Raw genomic sequence first — 26100 nt, 5'->3', positions numbered from 1 at the left:
ATTTGAGCCAGAGGGTGGTGACCAGGAGACAGTATTTAAGGATTTGATTAGATCCATGTTAGTTGCTGCCAGATTTGTGATAACACAGCTGTGAAAGTGCACTAGGACTGCTCCTTTAGATCTCTGGTACGGTAAACCTTGGGATATTGCCATTGCAGCGAAGCTTACAAACCCAATCAAGGTCATCAAGGAGGCAGTAAAACAGAATACCCCTTTTTTGCAGAACAGAGTAGTTTTATTGTTCACGCTAATAAAAGCAGCATTGCAAGGACACTCCCAGCCCAGCATACAACAATCTGCAGAAACAGTTAATGATTCAAGTATCTATGGAATTGTCATCAGTTGATGTTGTTCATAATGCCCTTAAGTCCTCTGTTTGAATATTATGATAATGCTGATTGACTTCTATATTAGACTCATAATGAGAAAGGCTATTATGGTAGCTCAGCTGTCACACCACTGCAGTTCTCAGATCCTTCCTTTGAATTTTGTTTTGTTTGAGAATTGTTGCTCCTTGATACAATCACATACAGCCCCTATCATCTGGAAACCATTTTTTGGTGGCCACAGGACTTGCTGATCAGAAGGTCGGCGGTTCAAATCTCCGCAACGGGGTGAGCTCCCGTTGCTCGGTCCCTGCTCCTGCCAACCTAGCAGTTTGAAACCACGTCAAAGTGCAAGTAGATAAATAGGTACAGCTCTGGCGGGAAGGTAAACGGCGTTTCCGTGCGCTGCTCTGGTTCGCCAGAAGCGGCTTAGTCATGCTGGCCACATGACCCGGAAGCTGTACGCCAGCTCCCTCGGCCAATAAAGCGAGATGAGCGCCACAACCCCAAAGTTGGCCACGACTGGACCTAATGGTCAGGGGTCCCTTTACCTTTTGTGGTGTTGCAGTAACTGGCATATACAGTACTTCAAATGGTGTATTTAAATGACACAAGTGGATTAAAGAACTTGATCTAGATCAGAACCGAAGCCAAGATGGGAAGTTTTGACTGCAGTCCACTAATGTACCTGCTCCTTTCTTCACCCATTTCCCAAGCCAGCTGACAGAATCTGTAGCGTTGGAAGGGACAGCCAGGGTCATCTATAAGACGTATACAGTACTACACTGAAACGTTTAGATGTTTGATTGTCCTTGCACCTTCCTGCCACACTAGCCATTCTCTCCTGCCGGACCAGTGTGGTGCACCCTTTGAGAACCACTATTGTAGAGCATGAATAGAAAAGGGGATGTGAGATTTGGAGACAGCAAGGGTCAAAGTAACGCATGCACTTTATGTTTTCATTTTGCGTTTTTATGCGATGAACTGTCCTGAGATATTCAGATGCAAATTTAATAAATAATAATAACCCCCTGCAATGTAGGAACCTTTTGCCCACCGTGCAACTCTGAGATTCAGAGTCTCATGATCCATCAACTGAGCTCTTCTCAATTAGCACATATTCTTCCGAAGGGCCTCCTGCTTATTGACAGCACCTGTTTCCCTCATCAACTTTTTAAATCTTTTAAAAACCACAACGGCTAAATATGGGCCTTCCCATTTTGGCCCGATTATGGCTAATCCAATACAGCTCTCGCATAATCCTGCCTCTAATCTCCATAATAACTTGTCCCTGCTGTTGCAAAAAACAAAAACACTTCATTTATATTCTGGGAACTAAATTCGATTCGAGCACAAAAAAATCCCCCAGCCTATTCAGCTGGCCCAGATACCTGATTATCTGATGTAACATTGGACGCAAACTCAGCTATAGTAAAACAATTCAAAGAGGGCAAACGCCTTAGGTGGCTGGGTAGCTCAGCTGGGTAGAACGTGGTGCTGATAAAGCCGAGGTCGCAGGTTCGATTCCCCGCTAGAGGCGGACAGCTGCCTATCCCTCGGGGTTGGACTAGATGACCCTCAGGGTGCCCCTAAGATATCTAATTCTATTGAAATTTCCCGACTCTTTCATGCGTTCCCACAGCCGGGAATTCTAAGCGGGATGCTGGGGGGGGGGGGAATCGGCGGAGCGGGACCCGCGGAGGGATTGGCTGGCGCCTGCCACGTGACGGACGCGAGGCAACATGTGCTATTGGCCTTCCTGGGCTGCCGGGGAGCATCGTCTTGCGTCGCGCGTGGCGGCGGCGGGAGATCGCCGGGTTCCTCCGCGGTGGATCTTCGCAGCGGCGCTGCTCCTCCTGAGGTAAAATCTGAGGTGGTGGGGAAAAGGGGGGGGGAGGCTGCTGAGGCTGCTTTTTGGGGACCCTGCCGTATGTTGTCCTCCGTCATTCCCTCAGAAAGTGTGTGGAAACCCCAATTTTGTGTGGCGAGGATGGGGCTTGCGGACGGATTGAGGGGGGTGGGTCGCGTTTTACGTGGGGTTTTTTCCCCCTCTTTGTGAGAATTAAAAGAGGCAGAGGGGGGAGATCCTTGAGGCGTTGGAAATATGACTTGGGTTTTCTTTTCTTTTTCGCCTCGCTCTTCTGGTTTTGAGGGTGGGGAGGAAGGGTGGAAGGAAATATATCTTGTCACCTTCATCACCACCATCATTTTATTATTTTATTATTTACAAAGCAGACGGTTTAAATTTAAACCTGGGAAATTCCTCTCGACTGAGGAAATGTGAGGAGAAAGGGTGGCATGAAATATATCTTGTCATTATTATTATTTATTATTATTGTTTGCAAAGCAGGCAGTTTAAATTTAAACCTGGGAAATGCCTCTCGACTGAGAGGCGGGTTCGGAAATGAGGAAAGGTGAGGAGAAAGGATGGCATGAAATATATATTGTCATTATTATTATTTGCTAAGCAGGCAGTTTAAATTTAAACCTGGGAAATGCCTCTCGACTGAGAGGCGGGTTCGGAAAGAGGAAAGGGGTTCTCAGGATATCCAAATGAACCGGGGGTTAAAAGGACCCTGTTGTTCTGTAAGGCGAATTTCAAGTGGGTTGGGTTTTGTGGTTTTTTTTGCTACAGCCAGTTAAAAGCACATAACATTTCAGCCCTGTTAGAAGCACGCCTCTCTGAAGCAGCCAAGCTGCAGAGAGATTTCCATGGGAATTGTAGAGTTGGGAAGGGACCTTGGGGGTCATCTAGTTCACCCCTGCAATGAGGGAATCTTTTGCCCCATGTGGGGCTCGAACCCACAGCCTTGAGGCTTGTGGTCTACTGGCTGAGCTGGAAGTGAAGGTAGGCGGGTGGGTGTGTTAGGGGTGGTGAGATGGAATACAGTGAGTGCAAGACCAAATCTTAAGGGAAATTAACTTTTCATTAGCCATCGCACCCATACCCAAAATCAAATGGTTCCTTGAAGCTCAGGGGTATTAATAATTACTGCAGAGTATGTGTCTGTGGAAGACATTTCTCCAAGGATCAATGGCTGTTTGTTTATTATTCATTTAAAATATTTATGAATTCATCTTTAATCATGGGTTTCTAAGCACTTTACAACAGATTTTTTTTTTTAAAAAGAGAACAATATACTCTGCAGCACAAAATAAACAGCAGGTTATTAAAAGCAACCAAATAAAATGAACTGTGCAGTAGGAATGTGGAATGTAGAAAAGGTTTTCTATCCTGTGATCAGAAAACATTAGTGTACATGTGTGTGTTTTTGTGCACATACAACATGCTCACATTTATTTTTTTAAAAATGGGGATGCTATTAGCTTATTTGAAGAGGCTGCAAGTCTTAGGCAGGTAAATCGTATAAATTAACCCCCCAGTCCCACAGTTGGATTCATTTCTGAATCTACATGGATAGGATTGTGATGAGAACTACCCTGAGACCTCCAGGTATAGGTGTATAAGTTGAATAATAATAAATAAATGTAAAGGGACCCCTGACAGTTAAGTCCAGTTGCGAACAACTCTGTGGTTGCGGCGCTCATCTTGCTTTACAGGCCGAGGGAGCCGGTGTTCGTCTGCTTCCGCAGATAGTTTTTCCAGGTCATGTGGCCAGCATGACTAAGCCGCTTCTGGTGAAGCCAGAGCAGTGCACGGAAACGCCGATTTCCTTTCCGCTGGAGCGGTACCTACTTATCTACTTGCACTGTGGGCTTTCAAACTGCTAGGTTGGCAGAAACTGGGACTGAACAACGGGAGCTTATCTCGTTGCGGGGCCTCGAACCGCCGACCTTAGGATTGGCAAGTCCAAGCGGCACAGAGGTTTAAACCACAGCGCCACCTGTGTCCCGTTAAATTAATAAAGAAAGAAAGAAATTGGATCCATGTTGCACAAAACATGTAATATTTAAGAGGAACTCCGTTGATTTGCCTCGGGACATAATTCTGTAGGGATGTTTCTGGAAAATGATGCTGTCATTTTTCAACTGATTCCCACCGCTTCCAACCCCAGGTTACATGTTGTCTGTTTTTGTTTTGTTTTTTAAGCAAACTCTGAAAAAGTTGGCACCTTGCCTATTTAACACCAATTCAGAGAACCAAATGATCCTGTGTTCAAAAACGTCTGTGAATTTTTCATCAGCAGTGTTCTTTAACTGGTTTTCCTTAACTGATTTTCCTATCTACTGAGAACAAATGCTCTATAGGATCCAGAAAAAGTATACTCTGTTTTCTCATTTCTAGCATTTTGTTTTCAGCATTGCATGCTACAATGAGAATATCAAGGCTTCCAGCAACATCTGTTTCTGTACCATCAAGTCTTACCATAAATTATCCCCTGTGACCATCCTTGTTTGAAAATATTTGTACAAAGTTATCTTGAATGCGCAGGCACTAAGCTAATTATGGTAAATTTATTTCTGGTAAGTCTGATTTTCAGGGATTCTTTAGATGCTAAGGATTCTACAGGATTTTTTAAAAAGGATTCGTCAACTGAGAAAATTTCTAATCCAGTTAAGGAGCTGAGAGCTTACTTCACACTTGTAAATTCATGTTCTTGGCGTGTATATATATCAGAAATGACTAGGAAGAGTTATTTATATTTTTATAGGAGAAGAAGAAACAATGAATTGAGAAGAACTTGAGCAAAAGCATTAATGGAGATAACAGCCTATATGATGTGTACAAACAAAAATGCACAGGGAAACGTGTACCAAAATGTATAAATGCATGATAATGGAAGCTTTGGATGCAATCTCCAAGAGCTAAATGAATTTAAGCTACAGTCATAATAAATTCACATCTCCAATGAGATACATTGGATTTAATCAAAGGAAAATTAATTGTGGTTTAGATGCAATCCTAAGTACATTTCCTAAGGAGTTAAGGCCCATCTAGATAGCTGTTTTACTAAGGGTATATGCAGTATCATATCTTTGATATGTGTATAGTGCATAGTACTGGCAGCACATTATCCTCCTTTATCAGTTCTTCCTCAATATTCCTGCATTATTGCATCCACACTTTAAACTCTGCCCATTCTGTTTTCCACATTTCATCCACTCCCAGTTTCCCCTTTTCCCCAAACTAAAGTTAGTTGCCTTTGAAGCCATGCCACCATACTTTCATTTGTCGTCTTTTTCATGTTTTATGTTAGGACTGTGGCTGTTGTGCAAAACCGTTGTTGTTTGCAGAGAGAAAAAACAGTATCTGGAATCAACAGGAAATAAAGTGGGAGTGATGCTGAAAAACAAATCCTCCTCCCCACCATGAAGATTTCATATAACCATCATGACTTGACTGATAGATATGCCTTCCATGAATGTTTTTCAAACCCCGTTTTATAACCAACCAGTGGTCACCACTATATCTTTATGGCAGGGAGTTCTATAAATTAATTATTTGACAATGGCTCAGTTTGCACATAACACTGAGCCAAATCATGGCTTAGGAGCAAACATGCAGGCTTACAGAGAGGAGCTTGTGACCAGTTTACTCCTTCAGTCATTCTCCTGCTGCGCTCTGCTAAGTCAGGGTAATGTGTCCTACAAACCTGGACTCGGGGTTTAGCTCTCTGCAGACAAACCCATGAGCTCTAACTAAGGTTGGTCCTATGGTTTACAGCTTATGGTTTGCCTTAGAGAGCTAAACCACAAACCTATGTTGATTGATATGCAAAGTCAAACCATAGTTTAGTCTCCGCTCCTCCACATGCAGCTGCTGGGTGACCTTGGGCCAGTCACACTTCTTTGAAGTCTCTCAGCCCCACTCACCTCACAGAGTGTTTGTTGTGGGGGAGGAAGGGAAAGGAGAATGTTAGCCGCTTTGAGACCCCTGAAGGGGAGTGAAAGGCGGGATATCAAATCCAAACTCCTCCTCCTCCTCCTCCTCCTCCTCCTCCTCCTCCTCCTCTTCTTCTTCTTCTTCTTCTTCTTCTTCTTTTTCTTCTTCTTCTTCAGTGCAGCATCAGAATAACTGAAGGGAGATCTCGCCAGGAGCATCTCATTCACACTAAGCCACAGTTTGGTTTAGCATTACATGAAAACAAGATCAGTGTCTTATATGGCAGTTTTTCATATAAGAAAACAATATATTCACAGTCACTTGTGATATGTGAGGTGTGTGTTTATTTTGCCACAAATGAGGAAGATGGCTCTGCGCGCTATCTCTGCTAGAAGAAACCTTAATGTGTCAATCAGCCCTTTGCTCCATTAATTTCTGTGGTACTTTCTTGGGTGTGATATATTACCTAGGGCAAAGGTGCTACACTAGCAAGCAGAAGAGCCATTAGAGAAATTTTCGTGTTATCTCCCCAGAAAAAAGTAGAAGTTAAAAAACAAAATCTGGTTTTGAGACTGATCTAGTTCAGTGGAGTCAGTGAGGAATGCCTTTAATAACTGCCATTTATTACTTGAAGTATCAGATGGGCACTGCTGCAAGTAGGATGTGGAAAGGCATAGTCTGTTGACAATCAAGCTGGACTGAATACACATAAGAACATAAGAGCTTTCTGTATCGGGCCAAAGGCCTTTTAGTCCAGCTTCCAGTTCTCACAGTGGCCAGCCAGATGCCTGTGGGAAGCCCAGGAGCAGGACCCAAGTACCTCATCACTCTTTCCACTTGTGATTCGTAACAAGTGGTGTTCAGAGAGTTACCACTTTCCGCAGTGGAGGAAGATCACTCACTTTTGAAAGGCAACTGATCCACCTCAAAAGGGAAGGGGATATTTGTCAACTGTTGGGTCTGCAAAGTTTGTTTCTAACTTCTCTAAGTAAGGGGAGCTAAGTTCCCCCTCCTTTTTTATGGAGAAGTGTCCCTCAGCTTAGGCAAGACTTTGAGCGATACTGAAGTGCTCACCTGGTTGATGCCCTTTTGTCCTGTAGCACTGCAGTGTTGTGTGACTTGATTTTATCAGGGTTCCTTGTGTTGTGATAAAAAATAGTGTCCCCATTACAGCAATGGGTTTACTGGCCTTTTCAGCCTCAGGGCCACATTATTCTCTAGGTAACTTTCTGTGGGAGAATGTTGCAAGTGGTGGGCATGCCGAAAGGCAAAAGAGGGCAGAAGAATCAATTTCAATGTTACCTTTGTACAAGAGGCTAGTTTAGACACACACTCACACACCCTCTTGCATACAGAAAAACAGGAATTTTCAGGAATCCGGCTAGGTAAAAACGCCCAAGGTTTGAAGTGAGGCCAGTGAGAAACTTGGAGGGCTGCATTAGGTTCCCAAGGCTGAGATTCCTCACCATTCAAAATAGCATCTACATTACAGCAAGCTCTCTCTCAATCTTAGAACACCTTGCCAGCCCCCCCTTTTCTTTTTGGAGAAGTTACCAGACAAGGAAGCTCCCTCTGTTTCACAAGGCATCTCAGCGTCTTGACAAGGCAGATGCAATAGCATCATAAGGAATCCTTGTCAAAACATCCTCCTACTGTGTAGGCTGTAGGCACTGTGATTTATTATGCTGGAAGGAGATATCATTTTTTGTGAAAATTCCAGGAAAGCACAGGAAGAATCGTTTCCTTTAGTTATCTTCTAGTAGAGTCAGAGCTATAGTTGGTATATCCTTGCTACAGCACTGCAGATATACAATGCCATGTGGTACATCTTTCAAACAATTGAAACTTACACAATTGACTAAAAATACTGAGATTTTAAAATGCTTTTGTTTTTTGAAAGAGTTGACCTTCCAGTTTACAAACTGTTGTTCATGTTCTCAATTTTTTTCCTTAAAGCTGTGTGCTTGTAAGAATGCAGACATTTTCACCCCCCACCCCTGTTTGAGAAAAATAGTTTTTGTTGGGCCAAGTGCTGTGCACATTTATTAAAAGTGAGCTTGAAAAAGATCTCTGTTCTATAAATACAGGGGAATCCCCAATTTATATGAGGATTCCATTCTGGGCTACTGCGCATGTCACCGGAATGCACACAAGTGGGAATTCCCTTGTTTCTCTCCCACCCAGCTCCATTCCACACTGTTCCACCCCTGCCCTGCCCCTTTTGGTTCTGTTTTCAGTGCATGTGTCAGTGGGAATTGGGTGCTTTTTGCATGGAAGTGGGGAGACGCCTGTGTTACAGTTAGGGAGCCCTGTAATACTGAAGCATTCAACAATAATACTGTATTTCATGATGTCATCTGGTATCTTTATGAGGCAGGATTCAAAGGATTTGATATTTTATTGTCTTCTGATTGAAGTATGTGCCTCATCAAAGTAATTAATTCATTTTACTGAGCAACTAGGCAGCATATGGTTCCAGATGGCTTTATACAAACTCTTTGGCTTGTTTAAACTCCTTTGAGACGATTCCTCCCCTCCTTCCACGATGCATGTTGCCCCATTGATATATTCCATTCTCTGACATATCTTATAATGAACAGAGTGCAGATTTGACAATATCTCAGTTGAACATTTTATGTCACCATTTGCAACTCCCTACTGCTCACTTTAGTGCTTAGTTAAAGGGTTCTTCTGAACCTTGCATGGTCATAGGAAGTTGCCTTGCACTGAGTCAGATCATTGGTCCATCTAGCTCATTATCGTCTACTCAGTGATTGTTCAGGGCTACCTGGAGATGCTGGGGATTGAACCTGGTACCTTCTGCATGCAAAGCAGAGGCCCTGCCATTTAGCTACCACCCTATCTAAATGTTCAGATGTCATATGTGGCCAAGAGGGCTGTTGTCTTGTGTAGTGTGGTACACTGACTGCACTCATTCCTGGTGACTGGAGATTTGGACAGGTAAATAAAAGGCTTAGTGCTTGAATTCCTGCAGTGGGCTCTACAAAGGGCTGCATTTGAAGTGTGAGTAGAAATAAGACTTGGTTCAGAATGCTGCTGCTAAGGCTGTTAACAAATTCAGTTCAGTTATTGAATTGTAAATTATTTCTTACTCTTCCTTCACCATGAAAGTTTGCTCTGCTGGGGTTGCCACGGAGAATACCCTCTTTTATCGTGAAACCAGTCTTTGACTGGACAGTCCTTCAAATAGACAACTTCTTCAAACATAGGATTGTCTGCTGTGATGTAGGACATGTGGCCACCCTACTTAATAGGCCTATTATAAGCATTACTCAGCTATCTGATGTTGGCACTTTGCTTACATCCACTTTATATGTTCTAGATGCTATAAAAAGCAAGTTCTGAGAAAACCTTCAGAACATAGAGGGATTAGCTTTTCAGATCTACTAACACCTGAAGTGTAACAGTGCGTTCTGAAATATGGATGGATTTCATTTTCTGGAAACCACCGGAGAAGTTTATAGGTTCCCATTTAAGATCAATGACCCACAGAATTGTTGTGGCCAATTGAAAGGAAGGTGATCTATCTGGGGAGATTCTATTTGGATGGAACACTGTGCAGAATGCAGTGTGACTAAGTAACTGGACATAATCACACTTTCTTTTAACTTTTCAGCTTGTCTCAATTGACAATAATCTTGAAAGCAAGACAAAGAATAAAACATCACCACAAATGAGAAAAGGTAGAATCAATGGACGATGAGAATAAAAGTGTGACAGAGAGCTTTTACACATCTTGCTCCAAGGTATGTTTATGGTCATGATTTTTTATTACTGTTCTTTGTGCTCGTGAGGGAGAGCAATAAGGTGGATGTTTGCATGTTTTTGGAGGGTAGGGGTGTGATACTGGTTGAATATAATGATAACAACATCCCTGTTACACCCAGTATAGCCATTGATTCTGGCAATCTTGGAAATGTGCTGTAGTACCAGAGTCAGCTGGAGGCTTCTGGACAAAACAGACATGTAAGTGGGAGGAAGTTTGTAGGTTACACCCTTCCCCAGGCCACAACCCTCACTGGTCCTCCACACCATCCTTGATTGGCTAGAGCACACCCTTGAACTCTGACAATGCCTCTTGATTGACTGGATGGAAGACAGAGAGGCATGTGAGTATGTGTAGATACCAGCCTTTACAAAGGTAAAATTCACATCACTGGCATGTGGCCCCCAGAATGCTGCCCAGAAGGGAATATGGCCCTTGGGCAGAAAAAGGTTCCTCACCCTTGAGATGAGGCCTTGGAGAGACATTGGGGAGGCCAACAGATCAGTAATGTTCCTGATGACATAATTGTGGGGCACATTAGGGTCCAAATTGGCTTGCAGTTTGTCCTAGAATAAACCTACTAATTTTCAAAGTTAGGAGAAAAATAGTCTTTATTTTCCAATTCCAAGCTCATTGTGGGTTGCTTCATCACTACTCATGCTGAAGATGTGAAACTGCTCTTCTATGGGCAGGGAATTGTTTGTTTGCTTTTTAAATTAGGAAGCCTATGTTTCAGTGTAGCAGAAGTGAATGCTCAAGCTCTAAGGAGAAAAATAAGCATTAAAAAGGTGGGAAAGGTCTTGTGGTGCTTTGGGTCACATGTCACGATCCCATCCTGTAGATGCCCATGGTGCTATCACAGCCATCCAGGGCTACTAGTCTATTCTTTCCGGAAGTTTTACAGGTGGCTAACAGTAATTTTCTAGTTGAGTGTTCTGAATCAACATCATCTGGCTTGTTTAGCCACAACCTCCCTCATTCTTGCAGCAACCCATCTGGAAATGGAAGTGCCCTGTGTTGACTGAGGAGCCAGGGCATGATTGTTTTACTGTGCTGCACTTTGTGTATAAGTGAGTTAAAGGTTAGGAAAATAATCTCTGGAGAAATAGGTAGTGAGACCCTTACCTCGCTTCTGATTTCATCTTGCAGCAAATGACCCAATATACTGAAAAATACAGCATCTTGCTTTTTAAGACTAGGATAGAGGACTTGTATCCCTCTGGATTTTCTTTGACCTCTGGCCAGCACAGTCAGTGATTAGGGATGATGGGAATTTTAGTCCAATAACTTTTGGAAAACCACCGGTTCCTCATCCTTGACTTATGTCTTATGATATTTATGCAAGGCTTTTGAGGTAGGCCTCACAATGCAGTTTTCATTAGATTGTTACAACAATAAGCACCAGTAAACATGTCAGAGGCCCCATCTGCACTATATTTTAAAAGCATTATTATACTACTATAAACAGCCATGGTTTCTTCCAAAAAAAACCCCTGGGAACTGTAGTTTGTTAAAGTTTTAGGAGACCACTACTCCCCGCGGTTCGAATCCCCGCGGCGGGGTGCGCTCCCGTCGTTCGGTCCCAGCGCCTGCCAACCTAGCAGTTCGAAAAGCACCTCCGGGTGCAAGTAGATAAATAGGGACCGCTTACCAGCGGGAAGGTAAACGGCGTTCCGTGTGCTGCGCTGGCTCGCCAGATGCAGCTTGTCACGCTGGCCACGTGACCCGGAAGTGTCTGCGGACAGCGCTGGCTCCCGGCCTATAGAGTGAGATGAGCGCACAACCCTAGAGTCTGGCAAGACTGGCCCGTACGGGCAGGGGTACCTTTACCTTTACCTTATTCCCCTTATAGAGCTGCAATTGCTAGAGTAGTTTAGTAGCCAACTCCTTTTCCTAGGGAACTCTGAGAATTCTAGCTGTATAAAGGGAACAGGGGTCTGCTCACGTCTCAGCACCTCTAACAGACTACAGTTCTCAGGATGCATTGCGGAAGCTATGACTCTTTAAAGTGGTATGATACTGCTTTAAATATATAGTGCAGATGGGGCCACAATAAAACAGGAAAGACAATTACAAGGGCAAGATGGCTTGTTCGTAAGTGCCTGTGGTAGCAGTTGAGAAAGGAAGGGGCCTTTGCTGAAAGCTGGATGGTGACAAATCCCAAGCTGTTTCCGTTGCTGCTTTTCTCCCCTAGTACCATAGCCACAAGCCAGGAGACCAGACCTACCATTAGGCAAAGCAGAGCAGTTGCCTCAAGAGGCAGATAATGGAGGGCAGGCACCCTGCTCCTATTCCCTTGAGTCTCTTAAGTTAGCCAACTGTCTCCAGTTGATATAAGATTCCAGCTGCGAGTCTTGCTGGATTCTACAGGTGTCATCTTGTCCTCCAACTCAACAGTGTAATGCCTTGGGCCAGCAACCATGAAGCACCTGAAAAGTCAGGGGCAATGTGAGAGAATTTGTGTTTTTCATGACCTGACTCTTCCTGGTTAAGAGGGCACACAGTTGGTTCCCTGCTTGTGCCCTCCTTGAATCATTCTCCCTGAATCGAACATCCCCCAGTGTCCCTGGTCTCATATAAATGGAGATGCATAGCTTGTGGCACATAAAGCATCCTATCTCCAGACTATGGGCTTGCACAATGAGGACAATAATAAAGAAATGTTGCTGGAATAAGTACAAAATGCTTTCACCAGCATCTTTTTAGAATTACCCATTGATTCTGGAAGATTTGCTGAGAGTCTAGAAATAAACACAGTACTTGCATTTTCCTGAAGTTGGCATGTACTCAGGCCAAATGGTGGTGCTTTAAATTCAGTTCACTGTGGAAGAGATGATACTGTGTACGAGACAATTGAGAATAGCTGTTACTCCATTGCCTGGCTCTTCTGGGTTTTATGCAGTCACTTAACAGCATTGAAGTGCAGCTGTTGAAAAGTGGTGAGGATAGTCTTTCGTACTGTTAGTGCTTAAGATTTTTTTTTTATTAAAAAAAACCAGACCCAAAATGTATTGCAGTGATAATTTAGGACTCAGATTGAGACACTGTTTATTGGATGATATAAAATGTATGTTTTGAAAACACTGAACAGTGTCTACTTTAAAACAATACTTTACTATTCTGTATAGCACTTTCCAGAGCTTCTTGTTCATGAAGGGAAATCTTCATAAAATACTGTATCAATGGTGTCTCACTGACACCATATTGACTGAGGGTTAAGATATACAAGAATAGTAGAAATATATGTTGCAGATATTCACAGGATGGTTGCCCTCTGGCCGCAGATTAGACCACCCTGGCCTAGCTGCATTTTAAGGCAGTGATAAGATATGTTCAATGATACTTAGGCGTGATGTTTGATTTCAGTTGGCTATAACCACCCTGTTCCCCTTTTGCATCTCTCTCCCCCCTCCCTTTCCTAGCTTGCCCTTCCCTATTCTGTATCACCCTCCCCTAAAATTTAGCTTGTGAGCCTATCCAGACAGGAACTTGTCTCCTCCGCCCACCCGCATTTTCTTCCGTATGTTATTCTATCAAGTGTCATGTATATTGCAGGAGCTATACACATAAATAATTAAATGAATTATCAGAAAAATTCTTTCCTGCATGGTGAGAAGGTCCAAGGGCTGTGTAAGCTGCAGGTTTTTGAGCTCCCCCCTCCCCTTGGGCAAGATACTGTCAGTGAGCACCCTCTGTCAGTAAATCTACTTTCTCGCTGCAGCAGTTCCAGGAGTCTCTTGCCAGTGTTGGGGTGGGGGTCCCTCAGCAGATGCTTGACCATGCAAGCTCTTGTCACCAGCTCTGGGCAGGGCTTAGTGAAGTCTGACTTCCGTTGGAAGGAGAAACCTCTTACAGTGTTTTTCAATATTTTAGTTTATTTGCAAATGTGCAAGTTGAGCGTAGCATTCCTACCATCAGCAAATCCCCATGTCAGATCCCTGAGGAGCCACCCCAGCACCCCTAAGGGAGCCCCTTTCCCTTCATATCTCTGTCCCTCATCCTCACCTCATTTTAAAAATGCTCCTGTTCTTCTCCGATCCACAACACTAAAGAGAGCTCCAGCTGTTTCCTGACCATTGGCCACCCTTCATTAAAAAATACCAACCAATAGGCCCCAGAGCGTCAATGCAGAGTGTGGCTCACATTATGTCATTTGTCTTGATGTATATCTTGCGTAATTGGAAGTGGTCTCGCCATAATCTTTCTTCTTTAAACAGTAGCAGCCAGAGTGTCTTTCATAATTTAGCCTCTTCACTCCTGCATCCCTAGTGGTAAGTTTGGCTTTTTTGCAGAACGTGATGCCTGAAGTGAAGTGATTGAGATAGCAACTAAGATGTTTTCTCTCTTTTCTCCACTACATATGTGCATGCACACCTCTCACTTCCCTCTTGTCTCATGAGGATAAGTTGGAAGAAGTCATTAATCCTTCATAAGACAAATCATGAAGGGCTTCATTTCGGAAGTTCCAATGTTCCCAAAGCAGATGTTACTGTACGGATTTATCAACAAAGCCAGTGTGTGATATGAAATGTTTTGTGCTTTAACTCTCATGTAGCTATTTTACTAATATAAGGCATATTGGCCTCAAGAAACTGATGAAAGGGAAAAAGCTACAGATAAAGCTCAGAGCCTTGAGAATTTAATCACTGGGTTTTCATATACGGAAGACCTATGGGTAAACCTTGTTTGGGATTTGCTCTGTCTCTGAACTGCTCTGCTTTAATTTTGGGTCCTGTAGACAAAGGCAAGTTTGTTTCTGTGAAGAATGGAACACTAAAATTAGAAGGGACTTACTTGCAAGTAGAGACGTATAGGACCAGGCTTTAAGCTACTTAGAAAACCAGAGATTTTTGATGTATGTTTCTTAATCCATATATACAGTGATGATATACACCAGGGGCAGCCAAAACAGCACCTTCCAGATATTGTTGGACATCCAGTTCCCATTCTGTGAACCACCCTGAGACCTCCAGGTATAGGGCGGTATATAAATTAAATAATAAATAAATAAGGTTCAGCCAGTATGGCCAGCGGTCAGGGATGATGACAGCCCAGTGACATCTGGAGGATATCTTGTTGTCTATCCCTGATGTAAACAGCAGAACAGTTGGTGTTCTCTCCATTGGCAAAACTTCAGTTACAAGCACCAGTGAATGACCTAGGACAGTCAGCAAGAAACACCCAGAATACTCTGCCTGAAGAGAAAAGTTTAAATCTCCAAGCAATTAAAGAAATGCGGGCCAGGATAATACCAGGGTGAGTGACAGTAGGAGAAAAGTTTATCTTGTTACAATGCAACACTCAGAAAGAGCTTGTCTACTTTTCTATCTGCCTATAAAGGTGAGCTATAGCTAGAACAATGTCACCATGACCTTCTTTTTATTATCAGCAAGACTTGTTCTAAAGAGGCAGTGTTGATGGGAAGCATGTGCATTACAGTGGTACCTCGGGTGAAGTACTTAATTCATTCCGGAGGTCCGTTCTTAACCTGAAACTGTTCTTAACCTGAAGCACCACTTTAGCTAATGGGGCATCCTGCTGCCGCCACGCCTCCAGAGCATGATTTCTGTTCTTATCCTGAAGCAAAGTTCTTAACCTGAAGCACTATTTCTAGGTTAGCGAAGTCTGTAACCTGAAGCGCATGTAACCTGAAGCGTATGTAACCCGAGGTACAACTTTATACACAATTCTTTAAACTTATGTCCCTGATATTATAGAGATGGTAGCTAATATTTTTTAAATATCCATGTTTTATATCTAAAATTTCTCTCTGCCTTTCCCCCCCCCTCTAATTTATTCTTACACCTGTGAGCTGTGGAAATGTTAACCTTTGCCTCCAATTATAACTGTCTAAAATGTAACCTTTTATAAACACCTAAAACCAATAGAGGTCTTTTTGCTATCATAAATGAAAGGACACAAGTCTAGCCTGAGTTACCGTAAGTAATCTGAGGTTATGCTGACTGCAGTAGGAAAGGTAAGCACATGCTTAAAGCTCTTCAGCTAGAATCAGTAGAAAAAGGCATTTACCTTTTGACCAGATTGTGATTTAAGCATTTTCCTTTAGCTCTCAAAAGTGATACTGTAATCTAGTAAATGGAATTTTTCACTAGTTAACCAAAAAGTACAATTTATTCACATAATTAAAAAAAAAATCTGGCAAATACTGTTCCAACCACAATCCTTGTGATGTTTTAAAAATGCTGTCTCTTAATTAATGCAAGATTGCAACTAGGGACTCCAGTGAATTAAGCAAACTGTAGACAGATGTAATATAAATCCTATCTAGGTTAATCTTGATGAGCTCAAACGTGGTTACAGGAAATTAGCGATAATTAATATTTCACCGAGGTATATTGTTACATTCTTACCCGCAATCTGCTGTAGGCATTAGTGCTCTGGTGCGCACACAAAGATCATTTATCATCCCCCCCATTTATTCCAGTAGCACGGGGGGTGGGGGAGAGATGCTCTCTTTGCATGTAGGAAATTCATTAAGGCAAATGGGGAGGCCTTCATGTCCAGGAATTCTTTGGGAATAGGGAAATAAAACGGGCAAGCCTGGCTGTGTGTTTCTGTCTAAAGAGGAACCTTTTCTGCATGCGTAAGATATATATATATATATATGTATATATGTTTAATGATTTTACAAAAGCAAATTTCTGTTAAGTGAAGTGCAGTTTCACATTATATTCCACCAGTTTAAAACAAACAACAAGTCCACTTAACACTGAAAGTGATGAAGGAAGTCTATTTCTTCATATAATATCAATTTGCGTATTATGGTGATCTCTAAAGTCTTACACCAGCCATTCCTTAATAAACAGGAAGACTCTTCAGGCATTTATCAATGTCTGGTCATGTAAAAAGCTTCACCCCTGACCTTTCCACTTTGAGCAGGAAGGTCTGGAGGACCATAAGGGCATCAACAAGCCTCCCGCAACCAGGCTGATGGGTGGTCCATGTAGAGATCAGCATTCATTTATTTCTGAACAAATCAGACTTGACCAATTGCTCATTTCTTGTTTCTCTTATATCTGGGGTGAAAAGGATGAGTGTGGATTGTTACACCATTGAAGGAAGAGAGTACCGTATTTTTCACCCTATAGGACGCACTTTTTCATCTCCAAAAATGAAGGGGAAATCTGTGTGCATCCTATGGGGCGAATGCAGGCTTTCGCTGAAGCTTGGAGAGCGAGAGGGGTCGGTGCGCACCGACCCCTCTCGCTCTCCAGGCTTCAGGAAGCTATCAGCAAGCCTGGGGAGCCCGCAGGAGTTCCCGCAGGGCTCCCTAGGCTGCGGATAGCAGCCTGCTGCCCGGAGCGCGGGGTGCGCTGAAGCCGCGGCTGGGGGGGGGGAATAATTTTTTTTCTTTATTCCCCCCCCCAAAAAAAACCCTAGGTGCGTCCTATGGGCCGGTGCGTCCTATAGGGCGAAAAATACGGTATGTGACCTGTTGTACTTTATTAGGCCTGCTGGCCAAGTAAGTCTGCAGGTTTACATCATCACTTTCAGAAGTTAATATACCCACCCACATCTGGCAGGGTTTAGGTGTGTGGTGATGTTGTACCTGGACCAGGAAAGAAGCAGGGCATGCTGCCACAAAGATGCTTTGTGGGGGTGGAACCAGAAGGGCTATGTTAAGCCCATTCTGTTCCTGGCCTGGCTGCCTTCCATCTTTTTGCAGCAGCTGCCAAATTTGTAGGATACCTGTGTTTCAGTTCATGCATTGTTTTTGGGAAGTTGGAGTTATGTAGGGGATGCAGACCAAACCAGATTTCTCCACCACCTATAGCACATGTGTACACACACACACACACACACACTTAAATGGTCTATATTTGTTTTTTATGGGTTTAGCTTTTCACTGCATTACCTTTTCCATCCTGCAAGTTTTCAAGAGAGAGTGTTGTGTGGAGATTTATTTATTTTTAAGCCAAGCTAAGAATAACTATAGAGTCAGTCAGTCACCTTGTACTGTTCACCTCTCTAATTTTGTCCATTGTATTTTCTGATTGAAACACACAGTAGGCATCTTGTTGAAGTGGAAAGTTCTCATTGACTGACCTTTGTCTCTCCACTTGCCTTTGTACTGCTTGTGATATAAACGACTTATAAACAATGTGGCTTATAAGCAGCTACAGATTCGATCCCTCCACCTCACATTCTGTTGTGGCCCTTGGCCCTTCCATTAGGAAGTTAAGCTTCTACATCCATAGTAGGCAACTTTTGAGTCTGGGTGGGTGGGATGGCTCTTGAGGAGACAAGTCAAAAGCAGATTACCTACTATCACTCAAGTTGCTGCTCTCCTCAACTCTCTTTCCTGTGTGTAATTCTGTCTGGTATGGGTAAGAGGGGATAACAGTGAGCAATAGGATATAAATTGGATCTCCCTTCTCTTGTCTAACTAAACTAGTTTTTATCTTTCTTCCTTCAATCTCCTAGGCAAGGAACAGATAATTGTGAATGAGAGAGGATGGAGAGTTTACCCCACTGTAAACAACAGAATCTCACTTTTAAGAAAATGGCTTTAACAGTGGGGAGAAAATTGACTTAACAATGAGAAAACAAACCACACCCTTAGCGAGGCTGGATACAGAATCTAGATCAGCAGTTACTAACTCTCATTCACTTTGCAGGGTATAATCCAGTAAAACATAGAATCATAGAATTATAGAGTGGGAAGGGTCCCAAAGCGTCATCTAGTCCAACCCCCTACAATGCAGGAATTTCAACTAAAGCATCCATGACAGATGGCCATCCAATCCCTGTTTAAAAACCTCCAAGGAAGGAGAGACCACTATCTTCCGAAAGAGTCTGTTCCACTGCCAAACAGATTTTACTGTCAGAAAGTTCTTCCTGATGTTTAGTAGGAATCTTCTTCCTTGTCACCCTGCATAGCAGGAGAAAACAAGCTTGCTCCATCTTCCATGTGACAGCCCTTGAGATATCTGAAGATGGCTATCATATCATCTCTGTCTCCTCTTTTTAAGACTAAACATCCCCAACTCCCTCAACTGTTCCTCATAAGGCTTGGTTTCCTTGATCGTCTTGGTTGCCTTCACAGATTCTAGCTTGTCAATATACTTCTTAAATTGTGGTGCCCGGAACTGGACTCAGTATTCCAAGTGTGGTACAACCTTGATCTGGATACTATACTTCTATTGATGCAACCTAGAATAGCATTAGATTTTTTTTGCTGCTTCATCACACTATTAACTCATATTACTCTTGTGGTCTACGAAGACCCCTAGATCCTTTTCACATGTGTCCCCATCTTATATTTGTGCAGATGGTTCTTCCTGCCTCAGTGTAGAACCATACATTTGTCCTAATGAAATTAATTTTGTTAGTTTGGGCCCAGTTCTCCGATCTGTTAAGGTCATCTTGAATTCTGATTCTGTCTTCTGTGGTGTTAGCTGTTCCTCCCAGTTCGGTGTCATCTGCAAATTGGATGAGAATCCTCTCAATTCCTTCATTCAAGTTGCTTATAAAGATGTTGAACAACAATGGGCCCAGGGCAGAATCTGCAGCACCCTACTTGTTCCAGGATGATGAGGAACCATTAGTGAACATTAGTGAATCATTAGTGAGTCAACTAGCTACAAATCCACCTTACAGTTACCTCTTCCAACCCACATTTTACCAACTTGTCCCCAAAGGACCTTGTCAAAAGCCTTACTGAAATCAAGATATACTGTGTCCACAGTATTCCTCTGATCCATCAAGCTTGTATCTCGCATTTTTTAAAAAAGAAAGAAATGGCATGACTTGTTTTTGAGAAACACATGCTGGGTCTTTATAATCACAGCATCCTTTTTTAAGTGCACACAGACCAACTGTTTAATTATGTGTTCTAGGATCTTTCCTGGTATAGACATCAAGCTGACTGGTCGGTAGTTACCTGGGTCTTCTTGTCACACATTTTTGAAGATGGGGACAACATTTGTCCACCTCCAGTCTGCATACTGTCATACTTGCTCTCTTTTTTCTCAGTAGTGTAATTGTAACAGTGCTGTAGGTTTCAGAATGATATTGATGTATTTCTGGGGAGATTGCAAAGAAGGTTCTCAACTGCTCTCATTCCATTTCTCTCTCAGAAGAAGCCAAACCAGATTTGAGTAATTTCTTTCCTTAAAAACCTTCCACTCCCTCACTCCTTCACTTGCATTTATCACTATTGTGTTTTCTCAGCTAGTGTTTGGCACCTGTTTTTCATTTTCTTTTAGGGATGGCAAAATTATTCTCTTGCAGTCTCTCTGGCTAATTAGGCTTCACTGTCTGGTGATTGCTGTGGCTTTATCCTGCTTTGTTTTAATCTGGATCTTCTGTCTCTTTGAACTCCTTGTGTCCTGTAAAAGAATGAAAATTTACTGCAGCTCACTGATGAGAAACCAGCACATTTTGTTCAGCTATATATCCTTGGCAAAGAACATGGTGTTGCACCACAATTCTAAACATATTTATGTGGTCCTAAACTGTCTGCATTTCAGTGGAACATACTTTCAAATAAGTGGCTTAGGCTGACAGCTCATCTTTCCCCTACTCTTCCATTTTTTAATAGAACCCAGCAGAGCATTATTTTACCCTCTCAGGGCCAAACTGCCACATACACATGTAACATGAGCTTTCCCGTTAATGGTATCAGTTGTGGGAGGGAGGCAAGCAGAGACAGTACTTCAGCATGCAGGAGGAAACATTTTTTGCAAGAGGTCCTTGAGAACAGTGGTGCTGTTGGGCAATTTTTGATTTGGGGTTTATAGGAGGCCTCTGCTTTTGATGGCAAGTTGGGGAACACAATTTTGGCTCCATTTGAGCCACAGATTTTTGGATCCAAAGGACTACGAATCCCAAATCCAGTCCCTATCCATATCCATGTGGTTTAATGGTTGAAGTGTTGAACTAGGATGAGGGAGATCCAGGTACTGATTCCTACTCAGTCACGAAGCTTGCTGGATGACCTAGGGCCAGCCAATTTCTCTCAAAATAGCCTAGGTTGCTGTGAGGATAAAGGAAGAGGAATCATGTATACTGCATAAACACCTTGAGAGAAAGGTGGGATATAAAAAAATAAAATAGAAATAGCATCGCTACAAGAAGTTTACCAGCTCATCCTTCTGACAACAGAGACTGGTCCTTGGATAATGTACTCTGTGTATTGGTATATGAGGTATCTTCAAAGGATTGTATCCAACAAAGTTCTACTCAAGAGTAGACCCACTGAAATTAAGGGACCTAAGTTAGCCATGTCTGTTAATTTCAGTGTGTTTAATGTGAGTACTGCTTGCATTAAATACTGCCTAGAGCTACCTGCTTTATTTTGGGTACTATGGAAGACAGTCCAGCAAATGCCCAGCAGGGCTGCCTTCAATCACATTTCTTGGCTGCCATCTCCGGCTTCTATTTATTTATTTCTTTAAAAAGAGCAGGCCACTTCATAAATTGATGCAGTACACTGGCTACAAATTAAAACTGATAGCTTTCCCATTTGAGTGCACAACAGTGTAACCTTGATGCGGCTACTCAGAGGAGAGAACAGATTTAGGGAAATCATTAAAGGGAGGAAGCAGGAACATCACTTCCACATTTCATGCAAGTCGCATAAGCTCTTAGTCATTTTGATACCTAATATCCTGAAATCTGACATGGATAACAAACCCGTTGGGGATATAACAGACTCTAATTAAAAAGTGTTTATATAATGAGACCATAATTCACCGAAATGTTAAAAGAACTAATGGCATGAACTCTTTCCTTGGTGTGTGTGTTTTTTAAACAGTTTTATCCTTAGTTTAACCTCTCATTATTCATTTCCACCTTTGGCCACTTATATAAAGCTGTAACCATTTCTAATAAGATCTTGCATATGCTTCTGAGACTTTGACATCAAAAGGCTAATTTGCTATTGTTCTTCAGTGCTGGTTGATGCTAGAATGTAATACTCAGCACTTTTACTTCTTCTTTTTTTTTGTATTCCATTGGGGATGTGTTTCCTGTTGAATATTTTTCAGCTGTTTATAAAATCAGGTTGTTGGTTTTTAGCCCAGAAATACTGCCTGCAAATAAGCTGGCCCTCAACAGAATATAAAGACTATATAGAACACATATAGAACTGTGCTCTCATGAGGATTTTATGCATGATGGGGAACTGTGATTTTGCCAGAGTTTCCAGTTGTGAGTTCTGGCCCTTTTATTGCTGGGTCCATTTTTGCATTTATCTCAATACACGGTGGTGTTTGGGCATATGGAAGTTGGGGAAGGAGTTCAGGCAGCAGTAGTGCATTCCCCTCCGCATGTTGGTTGAATGGCAGAGAGGAGGGCTGTGATAAAGGAGGGCTAATGTCTAAAAACATTGTGAGTTCAAATGTCCCAGTTCTCATGCCATATTCAGCTACAGATAAAATGGGTATACTTTGACTTTCAGCCTAATGAGCTGTTATGACTTAAAGGTAAAGGCCAGTCGTATGGGCCAGTCGTGTCCGACTCTAGGGTTGTGCGCTCATCTCACTTAAGAGGCCGGGAGCCAGCGCTGTCCGAAGACACTTCCGGGTCACGTGGCCAGCATGACGAAGCTGCTCTGGCGAGCCAGCACCAGCGCAGCAGACGGAAACGCCATTTACCTTCCCGCTATAAAGCGGTACCTATTTATCTACTATTTATCTACTATAAAGCGGTACCTATTTATCAGCAAGGCATTTGACAAGGTGCCCCATGATAGTCTTGTAAAGAAGCTGGTAAAATGCGGTCTTGACTATGCTACCACTCAGTGGATTTGTAACTGGCTGACTGACCGAACCCAAAGGGTGCTCATCAATGGTTCCTCTTCATCCTGGAGAAGAGTGACTAGTGGGGTGCCACAGGGTTCTGTCTTGGGCCCGGTCTTATTCAACATCTTTATCAACGACTTGGATGATGGACTCAAGGCCATCCTGATCAAATTTGCAGATGACACCAAACTGGGGGGGGTGTGGCTAACACCCCAGAGGACAGGATCACACTTCAAAACGACCTTGACAGATTAGAGAACTGGGCCAAAACAAACAAGATGAATTTTAACAGGGAGAAATGTAAAGTATTGCACTTGGGCAAAAAAAATGAGAGGCACAAATACAAGATGGGTGACACCTGGCTTGAGAGCAGTACATGTGAAAAGGATCTAGGAGTCTTGGTTGACCACAAACTTGACATGAGCCAACAGTGTGACGCGGCAGCTAAAAAAGCCAATGCAATTCTGGGCTGCATCAATAGGAGTATAGCATCTAGATCAAGGGAAGTAATAGTGCCACTGTATTCTGCTCTGGTCAGACCTCACCTGGAGTACTGTGTCCAGTTCTGGGCACCACAGTTCAAGAAGGACACTGACAAACTGGAACGTGTCCAGAGGAGGGCAACCAAAATGGTCAAAGACCTGGAAACGATGCCTTATGAGGAACGGCTAAGGGAGCTGGGCATGTTTAGCCTGGAGAAGAGGAGGTTAAGGGGTGATATGATAGCCATGTTCAAATATATAAAAGGATGTCACATAGAGGAGGGAGAAAGGTTGTTTTCTGCTGCTCCAGAGAAGCGGACACGAAGCAATGGCTCCAAACTACAAGAAAGAAGATTCCACCTAAACATTAGGAAGAACTTCCTGACAGTAAGAGCTGCTCGACAGTGGAATTTGCTGCCAAGGAGTGTGGTGGAGTCTCCTTCTTTGGAGGTCTTTAAGCAGAGGCTTGACAACCATATGTCAGGAGTGCTTGGATGGTGTTTCCTGCTTGGCAGGGGGTTGGACTCGATGGCCCTTGTGGTCTCTTCCAACTCTATGATTCTATGATCTATGATTCTACTTGCACTTAGGGGTGCTTTCGAACTGCTAGGTGGGCAGGAGCTGGGACTGAAAGACGGGAGCTCACCCCACCGCGGGGATTCGAACCGCCGACCATACGATCGGCAGGTCCTAGGCACTGAGGTTTTACCCACAGCGCCACCCACATCCCTGCGTTATGACTTAGGAGGGACAATTAATTACCACTCCATTCAGTCCCATATTGTTCCAAGGATGTAGATGTAGATAGTACCGCATGCTCAACCTTGCAGGATTAGAACCAGAAGACACATACACACACACACACTTTTTGAAGCAAGGTTCTCAGCCCAAGCCAAGAGTGTAGGGTTGAGCCTAAGGCTGAAGGGCAGAGATGAATCCCAAGATTCTGGCATACCCTTCACCAAAAATAGGTCCCACAAGCCCCAGACTGCACATTCCACTTGACTTTTAAATAGTCACCTGTTATGAGAGCTGCCAGTAGTAAAATCTTAACTGTGTAAAGTACATCAACCACTTTAAGCCCAGGAGCCTTTAAGTCATAGTGTGTGGGTGTGATTGGATGATAAATGATTCTGAGGGATCTCCTATTAAGGAAATGCCTCTTTAGTTAAGGGGAGTAGTTTAAAAAAATGAAGTTCTTTCATGGTAACCTTCTATATGTTATAACTGGGATAGGCCAGTGGGCCAGATCCTTATCTTCCCCACTCTCAACAGTCACACCAATTTTATAATGAATGAATCAATGGTCTCGTTAGACAGTAAAATGTATGTAAAATTGCTGTTTTAGGCGTTGTTTTTCATCGTCTGGAACGGATTAATCCGTTTTCCATTACTTTCTATGGGAAAGCATGCCTTGGTTTAAGACTACTTTGGTTTAAGACCAGACTCCAGAACGGATTAAGTTTGTAAACCAAGGTACCACTGTAAGGTATTATTTAATGGTACTAAGAGCCATTATAAAATTGGTGAATTAATTGAAAGGTAAAAAATTGCTTAGAAACATAAAGAGTAGCTTCCTGTTTAAAAGGTCAGTCTATTGACGCTTATATAGTGGTACCTTGGTTTAAGAACAACTTTGTTTATGAACAACTTGGATTAAGAACTCTGCAAACCCAGAAGTAGGTGTTTTGGTTTGTGAACTTTGCCTTGCATGCAGAACATGTTTCGCTTCCTGTTGAGTGTGTTCCATTTGTAAATTGAGTCCCCTGCTGCTATGGGAAAGCACGTCTTGGTTTAAGAACGGACTTCCGGAACGGATTAAGTTTGAAAACCAAGGTACAACTGTATATTGAAATAAGTGTGTTGAATCAAAAGTCTTAACAAAACATCCTTAAACAATGAAAAGGCAACAATCATTTCATTTCCTACACTCTTTATTTTACACCACTGTAAATTGTAAAAAATAAATAATTGGTGTTTGCTATTTAGATCAATCTGTATAGCTCATTGAGTAGAGCACGAGACCCTTAATCTCAGGGCCGTCCTTTGAGCCCCACGTAGAGCAAAAGATTCCTGCAGGGGCTAGACTCGTGGTCCCGTCTAACTCTTCCATGATTCTGTAATCTAAGGGCATTGCTGTCAAGTGAAATCATTCTCGACGTACTCAAACACAGTTCAAACACATTCAAAGGTTTTAATAAAAAGTAATCTTTATTAAATAGATGCTTTTACATCTTTCCTTACTGGCACCACCAGCAGTCATAGTGGTGCTAGGAAACGCAGCTACAAACTGCATTGCATGGGGTTGGACTAGATGACCCTTGGGGTCCCTTCCTACTTGCTAAGATTCTATGCACCACAGTACCACTCTAACCCCTGTTGCATCAGAGGTTCACACCTCCCAATTTTCAGTTCATCCTGCCAGCTCCTGTTGTAAGCAGCAAATGGCATGGGTCAACCAAGAGGAGTGCAGGAGAGGACCAAGGCAATGTGGTCCATTTCTGCTGGTCTCAGGCACTCTGTCTTCTCCATTAGGATTCGGGATGTAAAAGACCAATGGACAGTGCAGTTGTATGTAGGATAAGTTGTAAGCAAGCGTACTTTGTGACATTCCACAACATGACTGATCATAGGGCATGTATGTTAAGACGTCAGCCTTGGCTTCTAATTTTCTGGCTTTGCGGAGCTTAAGCCAACATGAAATACTTTAAGTTTGATCTTAAACTACAGGATTTTTAAATTTTTTTAAAAAATAATCAAGTATACCTTTTGTAATCATGCCTAAGGTTTGAGAAGAGGAAATTTTGTAGTGAACAAGGATTTCAGCCTAGGGGTGCCCAGTATTTTCTGCATCCACTCCTTAGCCACTGAGCCATCTTCCCTAACTAATCATGTTGAACTCTACTCTAGTTATTCCATTGGTGACACATTACCCTGCATTACAGTTTGATGT

At 42.7% G+C, this 26100-nt stretch overlaps 1 protein-coding gene across 2 annotated transcripts in view; it reads left to right on the top strand.

Annotated features, from left to right (window-relative positions):
• The first annotated feature begins 2063 nt into the window (after positions 1-2063).
• TMEM108 (transmembrane protein 108) overlaps positions 2064-26100 on the top strand; it is a 184573-nt gene continuing 160536 nt past the window's right edge. For both annotated transcript variants that reach the window (XM_083578132.1, XM_083578128.1), the window contains exons 1-2: positions 2064-2187; positions 9749-9878. The gene's annotated coding sequence lies outside the window, so the exon portion shown is untranslated. The remainder of the gene's footprint in view (positions 2188-9748; positions 9879-26100) is intronic.

This window comes from Podarcis filfolensis, assembly GCF_964270895.1.
Source record: "Podarcis filfolensis genome assembly, chromosome: 12".
Taxonomy (NCBI): domain Eukaryota; kingdom Metazoa; phylum Chordata; class Lepidosauria; order Squamata; family Lacertidae; genus Podarcis; species Podarcis filfolensis.
This window is presented reverse-complemented; position numbering and strand designations above follow the sequence as displayed.